This window comes from Xiphophorus hellerii, chromosome 6 (genome assembly GCF_003331165.1).
Source record: "Xiphophorus hellerii strain 12219 chromosome 6, Xiphophorus_hellerii-4.1, whole genome shotgun sequence".
Classification (NCBI taxonomy): Eukaryota; Metazoa; Chordata; class Actinopteri; order Cyprinodontiformes; family Poeciliidae; genus Xiphophorus; species Xiphophorus hellerii.
Window position 1 is genome coordinate 25,261,604 of NC_045677.1, and position 18,556 is coordinate 25,280,159.

General features: G+C 38.3%; 1 protein-coding gene across 4 annotated transcripts in view; it reads right to left on the bottom strand.

Annotated features, from left to right (window-relative positions):
* The window catches only part of cadm3 (cell adhesion molecule 3), a 154,119-nt gene that overhangs the window by 94,038 nt on the left and 41,525 nt on the right, over positions 1-18,556 (bottom strand). The gene's annotated exons all lie outside the window — the stretch shown is intronic.

The following is an 18,556-nucleotide window of genomic DNA, read 5'->3' on the forward strand; positions in this document are numbered from 1 at the left end:
TCGCCTCCCTCCCTTTTCTTTCTCTCCGTCTCCCACCGCCCATGTCTTTCTCTGCTTGTCAGATTATCTATACATCTCTATCTGTCTTTCTGAGAGCACAGACACAATGTGTGTGCACACTGACATCTTGTCAGAGGGACAAAAAAAGCTGACAAATGGTTATCTGGTTGTATGTCTGCGAGGCCAATGTAGGAGCAATAAGTCAGTGGTGCCCAGAACCTGCACGACCCGAGGGACTTTCAAAGATGGAAAGAGTGTGGCGGACATTACCTCTCCACATGTCAAACAAACAACGACAGTGCCAACTCATACCGCTGATGTATTTTTATCCCTTTTCATTGATATCTGCATCAAGTTTTCTAAAGACATGCATAAGCATCAGCCCCTGCAAAATGGGCTCCAACGCTATGGAAATTAGCAGGTCGGAGGAAACAAGATTGAGAATACAAATGACCCCCTCATAATGAAGGGATTCTGAGGGCTGGAGCTGAAACGGGAAAACTACTGATGAGTGAACCATTGGGGTGTGTAACAGTATTCAAATAGGCTTAAATTATGGTATTTAACAGTGCTCCCTTGATAACGGTTGATGGTACAGGCTAATTCTACACTGCGTTTAGCGAGGGTGGCAAATGATTTTGTGAATCAGAGCAAAAGATGTTAGTAAAATATGCAGGCTCCCATTTATAGTGAGTAATGACGAACATAGCCACTGATGCACCTATTCCCATGTTGAGGTATTGAGGCCTTGAGTGCAGCCGTCCATACTCGCGCATGTCATGCACTTCAAATTGCAATGGTGCTCGGGCAAAACAAAAAAATAATAGCATAAGTGAAGAAAAAAGACCAAGTCAAAAGAGGGAGCATCTCATAAGAGGATACGCCTCGAGCGGTCTTCTCACCCCTTAAATACAGCGTGTATAAATAGTTTAATTGGAACCAAATTGTCAAGCGGGAGACAGGTTTATATGGAGCGTGGGGTGTTATCACATTCGTGCACGGCTGGTGGAATTGAATTTTTTTTTTTTCAGAGGAAGAACATCTGCTTAAATGTGCTTGGGCAGAACTCCCATCAAGACATGAAAGAGGATGGGGAGGGGCTCATGAAGTGAGTATGCAGAAGAGGAGGTGAGAAAACCCAAGTACACGTAGCATCAAAAACACACATTTGCAGAACATGAGCAGGGAGATGCCTGCAGGAACTTTGGCCATCTATTAAAGATGGAAGATGAGTTCAGCATCAGAACACATCAATTATTAGAAGAGTAAAAAAACTTTAGCATTGCTCTGGGCGGTGAGGACTGAGAGTGATAACAGCTCGTGAGGTATCACTCCTGTTTGCCAGCAGGATTCAGAAGACTTAGACACCAGGAGCCCCACATGTCAGGAAGTCGCCGCCGTTTTAATGCAGCTGTGACCTTGTGGTAAGTTTACTGAAGCAGCGTGACGGCTGAGGCCTGAATTTGTGGTCAAGTGCCCTGTGGATTAGTGTCTCCTTTAATAGCATCCTGGTCTAATTCTTGTGGCTGATCGCATGAGCTTCTCAACTTGGCATGAACACTTTGAGCAAATTGGCTGTCCCAAGGCATCAGTCATCAAGCCAACCACAATGAGCTCCGACAAATTGCCCAAACTTATGTTGCGCCTTTGGTAGCTGCTGACTGTTTCTCTCAGAATAACCTGTGTGTGACATTTGTCTGAACCAAAACAGCCTTTAGGGACAATTTAACAAGAGGACACATTAGAGAGGAATATTCTCTGAATGGAGCTAATGATTATAAGAGGACATTCAGCTTTAGATCATTAAATCAAATTTGCATATTTTTTGTCATAGTGGTTTTTTTACTTATGCTCTAACATTACAACGGTGCCTTGCAAAACTATTCCTTGAACTTTTCCACACTTTTTCACATTGCAATCACAAACCTCAATGAATTCTAGTGAAAATTATACATCGTTTGACCTTTTTTCTACAAACAGAAATCAAACTTTGTGCTATGCATTGGTATTTACTAACATTTGAGTTGACATTTAGAAAAAAAAAAACACCTTTGCTGCAATTGAGTTTGTCTTCACCAGCGTTTCTCCTCCAGAGACTGAAATTGTCTCCCATTCTTCTTTTTTATTAAAAAACAAAATTAATCAGACTGGATGGAAAGCATCTACGAACATTACAATGGACCCTCACCCAATCCCAGTATTCAAGAATTTGTCTAGTCACAGATTTTGTTGAGGGTCATATCTGAAATGTCTGAAAGAAAATGTGGGTATTAACGCATTTTAATGTATATTTGGTATCTGAACTATTAAAATATAGTTAGAAACATTTTTAAATGAGGCCTCCAGTACTGATGGATTCTAGGTATTCACAGGAGGCAGTTTTCAATTGAATTCAGGTCTGGACGTTGACTGGACTATTCCAAATCTTTTGCAGCCAACAGATTTATTCATCCATCAATCTTTCCAACAACTCTGACCAGCCGCACCTGCTGAGTAAAAAAAATATCACCAGAGCATGATGGTGCCATCACCATGGTTCACCAAGGGGATGGTGTATTCAGGACATGCAGCATTTGTTTCCATGGAAACCAAAACGCTACATTTTGGTTTTATTTGATCAGTGCGCATCGTTCCACTAGTTTGTTGTTTCCAACACAGTCTGTGAACCAAATGGACCAAGGTATTTTTTTAAACAATGAATTTCTTTTTGTCACTCCGCTGTAAAAGCCCGATTTGTGTGTCCTGTCAACATATTCTCCCAATTTGGATGTGAAATTATCACAGTTTATGCTATTTTTTCAGTAAATGTTTGTGAAAATACAGAGAAAAAAAACATGTTTTTGTCAAAAGCAGAAAAAAATCCTTTAAAATGTTATTTCGAGCTAGTAGTTCCAAACAATGTTAAAGTTCAAAATACATTTTTTAAGTCTATTTGATCTGAAAATGGGTTAAAAGTTGAAGAAGCAAAAATCTGAAAGCAAAGACTGCATCTCATACTTTAACAGCAACATATTAAGCAAAGTACTCAACTTTTACCAACTTCAGCTACAGTCATCGCACAAAGATCAGACTTGCAGCCTGTCACACTGACTTTATTTCAATTAATGTACGCTAATAAATAAAAGGTTAATCTTCCTCAAAGGACTCATAAAACCTGAAACAATTTAATGATGATGAAACGGCCCTCTGCATATTAAATCCGAAGGTCTGTTAATGCATACAAATCATTTGGAAGTTAGTCACCATGTGAGGATGGTAACTTTGTTAGCTCTAACAGTCAGAATTAATCAAAGATAAATTCTGGCTTAATTAAGCTGCAGCATGATGTGGGTAGAATGAAACCACATTAGGATAATTTATCAAACTCTGAACAATATTTTAAATGGACTTGAGCCATTACCTATGAGATGAGATGGGTGGATTTAACAAGATTGAGTTATACGCTGATTTTTAAGTTAAAAAGTTTAAGAAGTATAAGTGCAAAGGGTTGCACCCAGCCCATATGATCCAAAATAGTTCACAGAAATCTTAAAAGAGTTGCTCGCCTCTAGAATCTGACCCCGGTGAGCCCTGGATATAAATACAGCTGTTCTGGTTATTTGAGGATCCCAAACAGCAGGAATTAAAGGAGTGGAAGGAAGTTCAGTTACAGTTTAAATGGTTAAGTCTGGCTAAACACTCACGCTGCAAAAATAAAAAGGAGCAACCTCTCCATCCTTTGCAGACGCCGAGTTCAACACCAGCTCCTTTTATTCTTTCCTCACATCCCACTTCTTCATCTCCAACCAAAGCTGTAAGCCAGAGGAAGACACGGGTATTTAAAGCAACACAATTTACACCCTCCCTATAGCCGGCAACAAGGTGAGAGAACACAGAGGTAGAAGGCTGACTGGGATATCAAACGAGAGGAGGCAGGGAGGGAGCGCCGACGGAGAGGGAAGGATGGATGGATAAGGGTATGCAGAGGCGGTTGGGTGGCAAAACGAGGTGGGAAACCGGGACTGTGTGAAAAAAAAAGGGAGGGGAGAGGAGTGAGACAACAGAGGGAAATTGAGGAGCTTGAGGGCTCTCCAGCGTCAAGAGACAGAAAAACATAAAGACGAGCTTTTTACTTTGAAAATAGGATTATTTGTTTCTGTTTTTTTTTTCTAAGAGTTTAGATAAGAAGATTTCAAACAGTGTGAGTATGTTTTACCTAAATAGCTCAGTCCAGACTTCTTCAACCCAGGAAAGACAAGAGGAAGAACATACAGTTTTACTCTGTTTGATTTCTTTAGAAATTTTCACACAGATTACAGCTGAACTGTATATTGTGCAAAATAACACTGTAAAAAGATTCAATATTTGATGGGCTTTCATATTCCCATGGCATTTATGACCTGCATTCAAGGTGCTTTTATGGATGAATATAGATTTTTGTGGCAGAGATTTTATAACAGAGGATTAAGGAAAATTTGGCCAAACTACAACCAAATTTGTCAACAAAATATTTCAAAATGTTGCATGTTTTTGCAGTTTACTTTTTATACATTATTCTGACATATTCATGAGCTGCTTCACAACCTGTGTGTGACATTAATAAAAACAAAATAATATTAGTCTCAGGGAAATGCTATTTTGTAAATCTTATTTATAAACAGCCCTAATATTTCTTATAGCTGAGGACATCTCTTGTCTACGGCACAGATTTTCTGTCAGATTTAGTTCTATACACTAAATCTGACTTTGCACTAAATCTGACTTTGACTTTAGATTGACTTTGTCAATCTAAAGCTTTAATTTTCTTTAATGATGTCAATCGTTTGCTGATTCATATGGAAGCCTGGACTCATGAGCTAAAGCATAAACTCCCTCCTTTTTTCCAGTATTTAAGATTACACCGCACCTTTTTGGCTAAAATGATCCACCTGAACAAATATCTAAATTTCAACTGAAGAAAAGTTACGCCGGTTCATGACGTCACCACTGTTTAAATATTCAGTGCTGTTTTTTGTGTCAAATTTACTTTTTGTAGTTAATGCCTAAAGTATGAACATGGTCTTATCACACCAAAGCAGATTTTTTCACAAAGATCTATGTTTTCACAGCTTTGGATAGTAGTTGGCAGTCATCATATTGTATCATTTAGTGTAATAAAATTCTTAACATGAAAAGAATTTTGATTTATTGTTGTTGCTATAAATTTCAATTAATGATGTTTAAAAGCCCCCCCAAAAATAACTTGTCGGAATTGTGATATTTATCATTTTCTCCACAGTTTGTTCAATGAAACCATCAATAAATGTCAACAAATTTGAAAAATTATTCAGTGCAGTTATTGTGTGCAGCTAAGTGATACAAATCACTCTTCTTTATGTAACTGCTGTCCTGAAGAAGCCTATTACAAATGGATGTTTTTCAAGAGCAGGATTTGTTTGTGGGGGTCTGACCACAGTGCCATGCAGTCACAGCCGTACAGTTATCTAAAAAAGAAGCAACAAATTCTGTTTATCATCACCTTTACCATTATCAAACAACATATTGTTGTCGGTGGGTCAGTGGTTCAGCCCATAGAAAAGCTTTCGCCCTCGCTCTGTTGTCACGCAGGACCCTCTTGTCTTGCAGCACCACTACTGTCTCAAACTGTGCCATATCACTGGTCTTCTCTATCTCTCCTCTGCTCCAATTAGCCAGAACTCAGAGCAAAGACTCAGAAAACGTGGGGAAAATTACTCATCCCATAAAGCCCGGCCTATGAAAACAAGCAGTCTCCATGGCACTTATTATAAGTACAATCGTCATGAAACACCTTGCCCCCACTAGTGGGACAAAAATTAAATCTCCCTGTTTGTCTCTTGCATCCAGCAGAGAAATGCACAGTGCAACCACTGCAGATCATCATGCAGGTCCAGTCCAAGGCAGTAAGGGGCCTAGAGCAGAAAAGGATTTAGGGGCCCCCCTTCCTGTTGAGAATCTGGTAAATGGGGCCTCGTGTAGTTGGCCGAGCTTAAAGGAAATCGATGGCAGCAATTCTGTTGAAACGTGAAGAAACCATGCTGAAACACAAAATTTAAACTCATAGTATCAGATTGTAGGCATGGTAACCCAACTATCAAACTATAAATATAATTATTTGCACTTTTACAAAGTAAACTCGCCCATTAAATCTCTTATATAAATGTTATCATATTAAAAGTCTTCATTTATATCTGCTGAAACTGTAAAATTACATTTAAGAGAATTATCATTCTCAATAAACAAAAGTTAAAATTCTAGATCTATGGTCCTGGTAAACATTTAATCATTTACATGGAGCCCCTGAAGCTCTGACTGCTTATGAAACAAAATGGCATTAGACTTATATGGCGCTTTTCTGGACAAACAAAGACGCTTTCTGATGAAATTAGTCATTCCCATATTTAAGATGAAGGTCTCAAGCTACAGGATTGCAGTAGGATCTTCAAATGACATTTGTTGTGAATTGTACAACTGTATAAATAAAATGAATGACCTGCAGGAGCCCTGGGGCAGTCTGACAGAAGTGAGGCTGCCACACACCAGCACCATCAGCCCTTTTGACTCCGTCCAGCAGGCAGGGTGGGTGAAGCGTCTTCCCCAAGGACACAACAACAGGGGCTCGAACCGGCAACCCACCAAGTACAGGACAGACTCCTACCACCATCACCACCATCGCAAAGCTCAGTTTGCTTTGCCTTAGGCCGGCTCTGGTATGATCTCATTCATCTGTGGAAAATTACATGTCAATCACTGACGCTACAAGCAACTAAGGGTGTGAGAAATGGACGTTCAGTTGTATCACGTGGCATTGTATATTTTTTGGTACTCCTGTGATAATAAGTTAAAATAAGAACTATATATTACTTTTATAGGTAACTTTAAGTATGGCTGTGACTGAGCGGTACAATAAGCCTAGCCCCACAAACATAAATACTGTTCTTGAAAAAATTTGTAACACGTTTTTTAGTACACCTGTCACATTACGAAGCGTGATTTGTATCACTACCTAAACACAGTAACTGCATTTAATCATGTTTGCAAATTTATTGATACTCTTAATGAAAAAAGAGCAGAGAAAATATTAAAACTAATAATAACAAAAAACATTTCTGACGATGTAGCCTATCTTTGTAGAGAAAGAGAGACTAATTTTATTTTGGTAGGCATTTAAACAACATTGATTGGAATTTATCATGGTAACAATAAATCAAAATTCTTATCATAATAAGAAATTTATCACAATTATTGATAAGCAATACAAGAAATGTCCACCCTTATAAGCACCATTATGTTAGTCCACTTTATCTGTGAAAATGGAGCAGCAACAGTAAACTAAGAAACATAAGTGCAGTGCTGAAAAGTTGAGAGATTAAAAATGAAGTGCAGTGACAAATTAAAAAATATTTCACTTGTTCTTCCTCTAGTTCTGGAACATTGTTTTATTTTTCTAATTTAAAAATATTTTGTTGTTATGGATGTTTTTGCAAAGCCTTTTACTGATTAACAATACTAATGGTTGATGATGACCCAGACCATAGACACAAAGGCCACAAAGATTTGAGTTTTTACTTAGATTTATAGCTCAACTTTATGCTATGGTTTACCTTATAGGCTAAGTATGTATACATATGCATTGTTGCAGAAAATGATTTTGGCAACAATATAATTGTCAATATTATATAGTCACATTAGCACTGTGACTATGTGTGAATATATACAGCATTTACTTCTCATTACAGCTTCAGTTGAAGTTGGGCCAGTCTGTCAGGAACTTTTTCTCTGAGTCAGCCTCTAGTTTTGTTTTATGTGAACCTTACTTTTGTCTTTGTTCATCTAATCATAAGAAGTTATAATTATGGGAAAATTGTAACGATGAAAAGTTGAACTGCCTGGAACTCCAGGCAGCCAAATGGGAAAGCAATTTAAGAGCTGAGCTAGAAGGAAATGTGCTGACAACAAAAATATGTAATCAACTTTCAATCTGTTTAAATTATTGGACTGAACTGAGACTTTTTTAAATAAAGTGCCTCAAGACTATTATGCATGGAGTACAACCTGGTCTGGTCACCACACAGGTGTTTCTTTATGATGCTTAATAAACTACAGCAAATATATATTAGCAAATTGTTGTAATAAAACATTATAATTAATTTTACATTCTTAAACTATAAAAGCCTATTTTTTTACTGTTATAAAGAGTAACCAAACAGTAAAAAAATCTATGAAATGCATCTGATTTATTCCATTGACATTTCTTTAGGACAGTATTGCACAGGAAATGTGCTTTTAAAGCAATTCTTTACTGCAGTAGTACAGCTGAAGTAATCTATAGGAAGGCTGACTTGTGGGCCCACATGAAGTCTTTGGAGCACAGTGATTTAACAGCAGTCTTGACACACAGCAATAAGGTTAGCAGAGTCTTTTCTGTTGTGCCTGAATTAGGAGCTCTCTAATCTTACTTGGCACTCCATATCAGGAGAAGCTGTGCCAAAGTACGGGCGGAATAAAGAAACCGCTCCTGGAATGAGTCAGTTCTTACATTTATGCTTATGTCTCAGCTGAAATGCATTGTGCAAATAAAAATATAATCCTGATAAGCAATGCTTACAGATTTGGATTTGGGTCTGTGTCAGTATACAAGTTCAATTCCCAAACAGATCAGAACTATTCGTTTAATTAAAAACTACTCCATCTTGTATGCCTTAAAAAGAACAGACATTAAATATTTCCAACCACCTTGGCAATTAACATATTCACCCCCTTCTCTCTTCTTCTTCCATCTGTCTCCCTCTACCTTCCCCCCCTCCTTGCCTCCATCTGCCCTGATCTCCTCCTCAGCTTCCTCTCGTCCTCCCTCACCTCTTCGTCCTTCTGTCGATCCTCATCCTCTGCTCCAAACCAACTCGTTTACTTCTACCCATCCCCTCGTTCCTTCTTTCCCTCCTTCTTTTTGTCCTCCCGGGGTGGCTTTGCAGTGCTGCTGCTAATTAACTCAGGTTAATGAACTTTATTTATTGTAACACACGTCTCTCTCTGTGTGTATGCAAGCCCCTATAGACCTACATTCAGAGATTTTTATGTTGTTTATTTTAAATTTTTTTAGCTTTTGCTGTAGAAGAGTGTGGCTGTTTCTTTGCCGGGAGGTAATTATCTTAGTTTGAGTGACTCTTTGTGTGTGGATGTGTGTGAGCCTCCAGAATCTTATTATCAGTGTGGATTTGCTTGCATGCATGTGTGTTTGAGCACAGTTGTATTTGTTTTGCCGGGAGGAATTTATCTATTTGTGCGCACGTTCGTGGGGCAAAGTATGTGCACCTGTGTGATTTATGAGATTGTGTTTTATCTGCATGTGGGTGCGTGCTTGTGTGTGTGTGTGTGTGTGCGCGCGCTTCTTAGCATAGCTGCAGGGAATTGTGCGCGGCAGACACAGTCATGTGTCACGGTGCCGCAGAAGCTGTACACATTTGATGAGAAACTCAGCCAACGGTGTACGGTTTGATACGCTGTGGTATGACACAGTCCATTACGCACATACAGAAGCATCTTCTCACACTTTCTGCCAGGAAGCCCCCACCACACACACACACACACACACGCCCACACACCCCTGGCCCCGCCCTTCCTCCTCCCCATTACTGTAAGCACACACTGATCCTCATAAAAAAAATACAAATGATAACATGTACACGTTTGTGTCATGCAAACAAACAAAGCGCTTAAAAGAAAAAAAACATCAATTTATAATAAGGTACTTAAAGCACACTAGATCAAGTTAGACACATAAAACATGCAACTATTTCTTTTAGAGAAATGGAGAACATCTTCACACAAACACACGCATTCGGACACAGAGCAACCTCCCCCACACCATCCATCTATGCCCAGCTGTCCCCCCCTCGATTATTACCCATCCCCCTGGGTAAATGTGCATGTCTCTGCCCTTCTGCCCACCTCTAGATCCTACACTAGGAGCCTTGTTCCCCACTTTTTGTCCCCCTTTTTTTCCCGCCTTCTCTGGCAAAATATGCTAATTTAAACCAGATATCTCCTGCAGAACAAAAATTAACGATTTACATCAGATCCACTCATTCCCATTCTTTGACAAGCACTTCTTTGCCTCATAAAGTGTGATGAAAGGCTTCGTTTTCAACTAAAATCTTTGCAGCTTCGTAGATTTTATTGACACCATCATAGCATACTTTTTTTTTCTAGCAAATTCACACTGACAATAAAAACCTAGCTGGGTAGTAAAGTATGGATTTCCACAGCAGGATTTGATCAAATAGAAGATAGTTAAAAGGGTCAAAACTCCTAGCTTTGCTTGGTTTGTATTTTGGGGCTGATAACATCACAACAAGCAGAAATCTAGCTAATCAGCTGGCATTAGTGAACACAATGGCAGATAAACTACAGGTTTGATATGGAGTCACAAGCATGTCAGAGATGAGGATGAACTTTAGGAAACTGGCAGAAATCTTTTCAGATCCTTGTTTCCATTTTTCCCTAAAAATGGATTTCCTTTTTGTCAGATAAATATCTGTTTGTGTGGAAAATCTACATCAAACTCAGAACAAAAACAAACGCTGCTGTGAGAATGTTGGATGAACCAGGTGACAAAGTGTTATTATCCACAATGATATGAGTGATATGTATACAAATCTCTAAATTGTAAGAAAATTATCTCCCTCATTATTCTGGTATTTAGTTGATAAAAAAAAATAAATTCTAACAGTAAGTCACCAAAAACAGAAAAGCTTTAGTTTGATTTATGGTATCAGAAAATGAGAAATGCATATTTGACTTTTTCTGCATTTAAAAAAAACTGTGTGAGATGAGTTTGACTGATATTACAGAAAGATTTAACCACTAGCTTAAATAAGAAAATAAAAATTCTTATTACGTTGTCCTCCTGTTGTTATTTGAGGTTAGTCAGGCAAAATAAGCGACATAAGTGGGGAGACGGTTGGTGGGCAGGATTGTAGAGAGGCTTGGGGATTTGAGAACCCCCTGCCTGCAGTCTTAGCACAAACAAACTCCTTAACCTTTAGTTTTTACACCATCCCGCCTTTTTTTGTGAAGCCTGAGCAGTGTGGGGGATTTTGCCAATCACGACCTCCTCCTTCTTACCACCTCCAACAACCTACCCTTCCTCTAGTGGCTGTCAAACTTAGTTAGCTCAAAGCTTAGACCATCTCCCTCCTTGTTCTCATCCTCCACGGCTAGCTCTCCCTCCACCACCACTTCTCATCCCCCTCTAGTTTCACTATACACACACACAAACACGCACAAACACCAGCAGCATCACATCCCAGCAGAGTGTCTGCAGCAACAGCAGCAACATCGAGGCGCCAAGCCGGCCGCCCCACCCTGCCACGGGAGCAGTGCAGTGAGAAAGACAGAGGAGCGAGGGGTGAGCGGAGGAGGGAGGGCGGAGGGGGGGCTCGGCTCATGGAAAAGGGCAAGCAGCATCACTGCTGACAAAAGAGAAAGAATAATGATTTGCCAAGAAAGAGAAAGACGGAGTGAGTTGGAGAGGTAGGAGAGAGATGGAGAAAAAGCACAGGGGAAAACCGAGGAAGAAGGGAATGAAAGAGGCGAGCGGAGAGTGAGAGGTGAACGAAGGACATGGCAGAAATAAGCATATATAGATAGATGAGAGCAATGAGGAGATATGACAGGGTGACTTAGAAAGGGGCGAAACGACTAAAAAAAAAACAATGAGAGCAAAACGGAGGGAAGTGGAGCACAGCAGAAAGTGAGAAATGAAACAGAGAGATTGGAAGAGAAAGTAGAGACATGCTGACATGATGAGGTAGAGAAAAATATCAACAATAAGAGCTGAGGAAACTAAAGCGAGTCCTTTTAACCAGTTTTCCTTCATGAACTCTTCTGAAGACGCCTAGTAAGTGGACTATACAAGAAGAGACAGGAGAGCGAATTGTTGATTAAAATAAGCTGGTTAATAAAAACAGATTATCAGCATGAGTTGGTCAAACCAACAGAGCATCTTCTGTAAGTTTGTAGCATGAGAAACCCTGTGTGTGTTTCCTGCGCCTGAGCCAAACCCGGGTCGATACTGCTTTGGATCCATGTTCCTTTTGATCAATCAGCTCCTGTTCTCATATTGTTTCTAACATTATCTCTGCTACAGGAGGGGATCTAAAGAAACTTTTAAAGGTTGTGTATCTGCCAAATGTCAGGCTTTATTGACTTGACTGGTTGAGTTCACTCAACAATCTGGCAAAAATATTCATATCCTTAGAACCTTTTAACTTTGTATCGTGTTTAAGCTACAAATTGCAGTGTTTTTTATTTGACCTTTACATGACAGAACAAAACGAAGTTGTCTGTAATTATAAGTTAGGTAAAAAAAAAAACATGGAAGGGAAAAACAGAATATATATTTTGTAGACTTAGTTACCTGCAGGTAGTTTAGAGTATGTCTCTACCAGCTTTGGACATTTAGAAATTTGCAAATGATCTAAAACACAGCCACCTTCAATGGAAACCATTTGTGATCAGAAATGTATTAGTCCTACAGCAGCTTCTCAGGTAAATTTAGAGATGCACTGATCCAATATTAATATCGGCATCGGTCCAGATATTAAAAAAAAATTAAATGGAACAATGTGCTCACAGATATATTTAGTCTAAATATATGTCTTGTGCCCTGAGCAACATCATAATTTATTATTTATTTTACAATATATTTAGAATTTCTAATTGCACTTTCTAAACCATTTGAAAGAAACATTTGGTCAACATTGAAATTGTTGCTATGTCAACATGTTTGACCAAGATATTCAACCTATTGTTTCTGTCAGTTTCAGTTTCTTTATTATTTATTTTAAATTGGCTGTTATACTTTTAATTGAACTGACTGAACAAATTAAAGTTGAGTTGTTTGTACATGTTTGACCAAGCTTATGAAGCTATTGCTGCATTTAAGTGTGCTGTATTGGTGCAGAGTTATCAAATAAATTTGTAATTGAGTACATTTATATATGTTTAAAAAATTTAGCACAGTTTTTCTCATTATCGGCGGATACTAAACCTATATAGGTTTTGGAAGTGCGAACAGTGGATTGATGCATCCTTAGTTAAATCACGTCTACAATTTAACTAGACCATTTCTGGAGTATAAATACTTTGGGAAGGTCCAGAGACATGATAGCAGAAAATTTTTCCTCTAATCACCATGTGGTCCATAGCTACCATTACTGTGGAAGAAAGGACAGGAAACGAATGTGTAATGAATGTTTACATTCCTGTTTGCTATATGCAGTCAGCAAAATAAAACCAATAAATAATTCTGTCAGATTCCACTGCAATTTCAAATCTGGCATAAAAAAAGGTAAATTAAGTGTAAAACTTATTCTGCATTAGACTCTGCTTTTTGTGGCCTTGTCTTTGGCCATGCAGAATCAGTCTGCAAAAGACTTTGTTAGAAATAATTTACTCACAGAAAACCCGGGGCTATGTTGGGCAAACAAGAATATTATTTTTTGCAGCTTCAAGCAGTTTTGTAGCATGGCCAGTCAGCAGCAATAAACTATCAGCGCGGTGAAAGCAACTTCATTTCGCTCAGAGAGAAAAGCCTTCTTAATAATTACTGCCTGAAAATAGTAGTTACTGGTATTCATATATATATATATATATTTTTTACAGCTCAAGAGCAAACACTCGTGCTTCTCTGACAGGGTTTGGACTTGTACAAGAAATGTCCGTCTTGATTTACATATTTTAGAGTTACAGGGTAAATACCACATTGCACCACTATGCCCTGCTGACTGCAAACTGATTTTGATACTGGTTGAAAAGTTACGTTTTTAAGACGCAGGATGATCCTCGGAAAGAGACCACTTCACATTTCAACAGCAACTCCTGTCAAAAGTTTCCTTCTTTTGGATCTTTTGAGGATTTTTAGTTTTACATGGAAACTTCCTACTCCTTGAACTTTTTTCACGTTTTGTACAACAAGAAACTCCACTGTATTTTAATGAGATTTTTCCAGATTGACCAACACAAAGTAAATAATTTGCTAAGCAGTTTTTACATTTTCTCCGCCAGTAAGTATGTTATGGTATCCATTTGACTCCTTTAGAGACAATATCCACCTTCGGCTGAAGTCACAGCTGCCGGCCTTTTGGGGTCCTAACAGATTTGCACAACTACAGAATAAAATCTCTGCCCAAAATAGCTCAGACTGGAAGGAGAACAACTGTGACCATCAACTTCCACTCCTGTCTTGTGTCTGTCCTGCAGACACAAAATTTTTAGCTTCATCCATTTTCACATCAACTCTGACCAGCTTCCCTTTTACACAACTGGGTTTAAGATGACAAAAATGTAGAAAATTCAAGGCAATGTTTATGCTTGTCGAGATGCTTCTATCTAAATTTCAACAACACCTGATGCATATTAGAGAAGGATAAACTGTCTGGATAGAAACAGAGCCACAGTGGAGCAACACACTGGCTGCCTCTGGTCTGAGCCAGCACACAGTAAAGTCATGAAACTAATGAGCATCTTCTATGTAGTAATATCCAAAATTTCCCATGAGATGAAAGTAATACCTGAAAAAGGTATCTTGCTTTTCTTTGTCTTGCAGGTTCACTTGAGTTATGCAATTATAAGGTTTGCTTTATTGGTAGGACAACTGTTTTTTCTACTAAATTGCATCCATAGAGTATGCTGCCACCATTTGGTAATGATATGCAGCTCAGTTTATTTGCTTTAATGCAGTTAGCGGTCCACCGTTTTGCATCCTTTGCAAATATCACCTTAGATAAGCAAATGAATGGAAAGCCGACCAGTCAGCTACTTTTTCTTCTACCGTATATATATCAGCAGACATCTTGGCAGTGGTTCCTCCTTATATTAGAATACAGTGCAAAGCCCTTTGGTAATTTTGTTCACTTTCCTGCAGCTGTGCCAACTGAGCACCTTCAGAATCAAAATGAATTGGCTACAGACTGACTGCGAGGAGCTCTTTTCTGCACCAGTAAGCAAGCCCACTTCAAAAGAACCTCAGCCATCAGAAATCATCATTTGATAACAAAAAGGAAAAGCGAGCTTTATCTCTCCATCTGTACCCTCACACTGAAAGAAATGCACACCCACACACACACGCACACCCCCACGCACCCCAACACACACAAACACAGGAAAATAAAGAGTAAAATCTTTAATGTCTTGGCAAATGCACTGAGTGCCTCTGCCAATAGGCCTCTTAAAGAAATGAGTAGTCAATTACCAGAAGTCTGCCCTTTTGACAAAGATCTCTGAACTTGCAATCAGGAGTCTGAGAACCTGCTCTATCTGCCCCTCCACAAACAACCAACTTCAAAAACAGCAATCAGACTCACACAATATTAAATTAGCATAAAACAAATGTGCAGACTGGGTGATAATTTATTATCAAAGTCTATGTTTCAATTTAATTACATTCTGATAAAATTACTGCTTCCCCAAATTGTTTTTTTTAAAGGTTTCCAATCAAAACAAACTCTGATTAGACATTTGTCCATGAAAAACCTAATGGTAAGTTCATTATATTTGTATTGGGAAGTTGAAATTTCTGCTTTTCCGCTGTTCATTTAGATAGAAAGTAGATCTGAGTTCCAGCTTCTGAGACAAATGGAATACAGTGCAGCATACAATTTGCTTTTTAACACTTTCACACCAAAGGTGTGGCGAATGACCTCTGTCCATAACTACTAATGTGAGAGAATATTGATTTAATAAACGAAAAGCATCCAAATCAATGGTGATACCCTTGGTGATGCTTAACCACAGCACTTATTTCTCTCCTATTGCTGAGTTGAAATTCAAATCCTTCAAAACTGTCACAGAGTGCTATACCAAGGGCAACCTTGTCCTGACAAGAAACTGTTTAAATGTTACAGTTAAAATAATTATATTATTATATTTGACAATATATCTGTTCAGTTTGCTCATCTTATCCCATTAAAAAACAATACTTCTGGTGGGAAAATCTGACTATTTCTGACTCCCAAAGCAGAGATTTTTCTAAGAGACTTATCGTTTTTTGTGCATCTCAGCCCATAAGAAAATGGTTTTGTCCTGCACTCAATATTTAAATGTGTTTTATGCATAAAGTATAAGTCAATAATTACCAACATTGACTATTAAACTGCTGGCTGCAGCTCAACTTCCTGAGCAAACAGTTCGAATAACAGCCCAACCAAAATGAGCTAACTCCTTGTGCTACTCTTTGAAGAATAGAAAATGAAGGTTGCATGACAATAAAAAAAATTATTTAAAAACAAAGACTAAGTTTAGCAAGAATCCAATCAAAATGTTTTGATTGAAACTTAATAAAAACAAATATACTATATGGAAAACATGTATAGAACTGTGATAATCAGTATCTAATTGTTGTTTTTATGTTTTAAAAAACTAAATTACAACAAGTTACACATTTTAATTTAAAATCTGTGATATTTTTACTCAAAGTTAGTACATTGAACATTTTATTCATCTTCTCTTGGTTCATGTCATCATATTGTACAAAGTTACAAATCAATGTGTGCAATGTTCAGACAGAAAGTCTTGAATCTTCCAGGCTTTTTGCTTTGGGCCAATGCGGTTATTTTACACTTTGATGTGACGCTCTACAGACCTTTTGTTATGACAAAACTAAGCTGTGGCCTATGCATTCTGCTCCACTGCTCCTTGAAATGCTTCAAACACTTGAAAGGAGTCCATCTGTGCCTTACTGAAATCAGTGAAAGAAGAGGATGATTAAAAGAGGCCGACACCTGCCTATTGAAGGGCTCACAGTTAATTGTGTATCTTGAAGTGAAAACATGATGTTGAGAAAACTGTCTGCAGACCATCATGGTGGGACTGTGTCAACAAGGTGTTTGCCAAAAGTCACCTGAAGGACTGCAGGGCAAAGAGAAAAACAGAGTGTGATCTGATTAAATGAAGTTTGAATTATTTGGCCGCAATTTCCAGCAGAGTTAATGGATGACATGGAGAGATGAGCATCTTCTCATTAATAACATCCCTACAGAGATGGTGATGTTATTTTGCCAGAAAGATCCTCCAAGCTGCTACCGTGCAGCTGTGAACAAAAGAAACAATGACTTTAGGCGGCGAGCTGTCTAAGTGAACGCTCCCATAAAGAGACCTCTGCTGTCTAAGACTGACTCCGAAACTGCACAGCTTTGTATACGCATTCTTAGATTATATATTTCAATTCAGTTCAGTTTTTTTATGTATCACCAATTCACAAACAAATGTCAAATCAAAGCACTTTATAAAACAAGCATATTTGATTGAAAGTTATCAAGTCAGCCCAGCCATGAAGACAGATTCAGCTTCATTTAAACATATTCCAATTCAATTGCAATTGTTATAATAAAACAACTTTATCAACAAAACATATTTAAAAACAGCTCAAGCATTACAATAACACTTATAGCAATACCAAAAAAGTTAAATAAAATGAAGAGCTACTAAAAGTATGAGGTTAAAACATAAATGACCTGAAAATGTAAAATCATTACATGCTTTTGAAAGCCAGGAAAATTACTTAAAGTGATGGTACTATGTATTTTTCAGGCACATAGTGCCATTTTATAACACAATCAATTAACTATGTTGCCTTCAACTGTTATGAAAGTACTATATATATCAAGCACGACTTAAAAAATATAATTTCATAATTTGTAACCTTAAAATTAGGCCTCTGTCTCTTTAAGAAGTGTATGCTCTTTCCCACAATCCGCCTTTAATATGTCATCACAACAGTAGTTCTCATTATGCCTTTTACAACTATTCAACACACACGCAGTTCCATCGGGTGTTGGCTAATTGCTGCTGCTGCTGCTAGTCTGAAGGAGCTGAGTGGGGTGTAATGGGGGAGGGAAGCTTGAAGAAGGAGCTTTGTGTAAATAGGCAGTGCTCTGTGAGATCAAGTGTTTAGGGCACAAGAGATTAAAAGATTCCTCAAACATGCATGACAAAAAACTCAAAGCAGCATTACGCATGTTTTTGATGAAGGAATAACATGATGACATCATATAAAGCTCAAAAAGTTGATTTTACATAAACTCTCCTCCCTCTTTAAGTTATGATTTCAATACTTCCTTAGAGGGGGCGTACTTAATTAAAAGCGGAAGGTTGTTCCACAGCATTAGAACTGCAGCAGTAAAGCTTGCTCTTCCTTACTGACCAGTCTAAAATTATCACCATAATACAATACAATCAAGTTCCATCATCATGTAATGCAATCTGCTAACAAGTTATCTATCTAAGGAAACCCAGGCGACCGCACTGAGGCGCTGACTTTGCGGCAATCCCTCATCCTGAGTACAGTGATGTAGAGCAGCACGCTGCAGATGTGCAGTGTACTCTACTCACCAATGTGACTCAGGAAATCATTTTACAGCCTAATGTCTGTAGATTAATCGATTCTGGCTTTAAACCATAAAACTCATCTACTTCTTTTTATGGTGAGTCTGTAACCTAAGAAAATGTCTAAAAAAAAACCTCAATTGTCTGGAAACCCTCCAAATGCACTGCACAT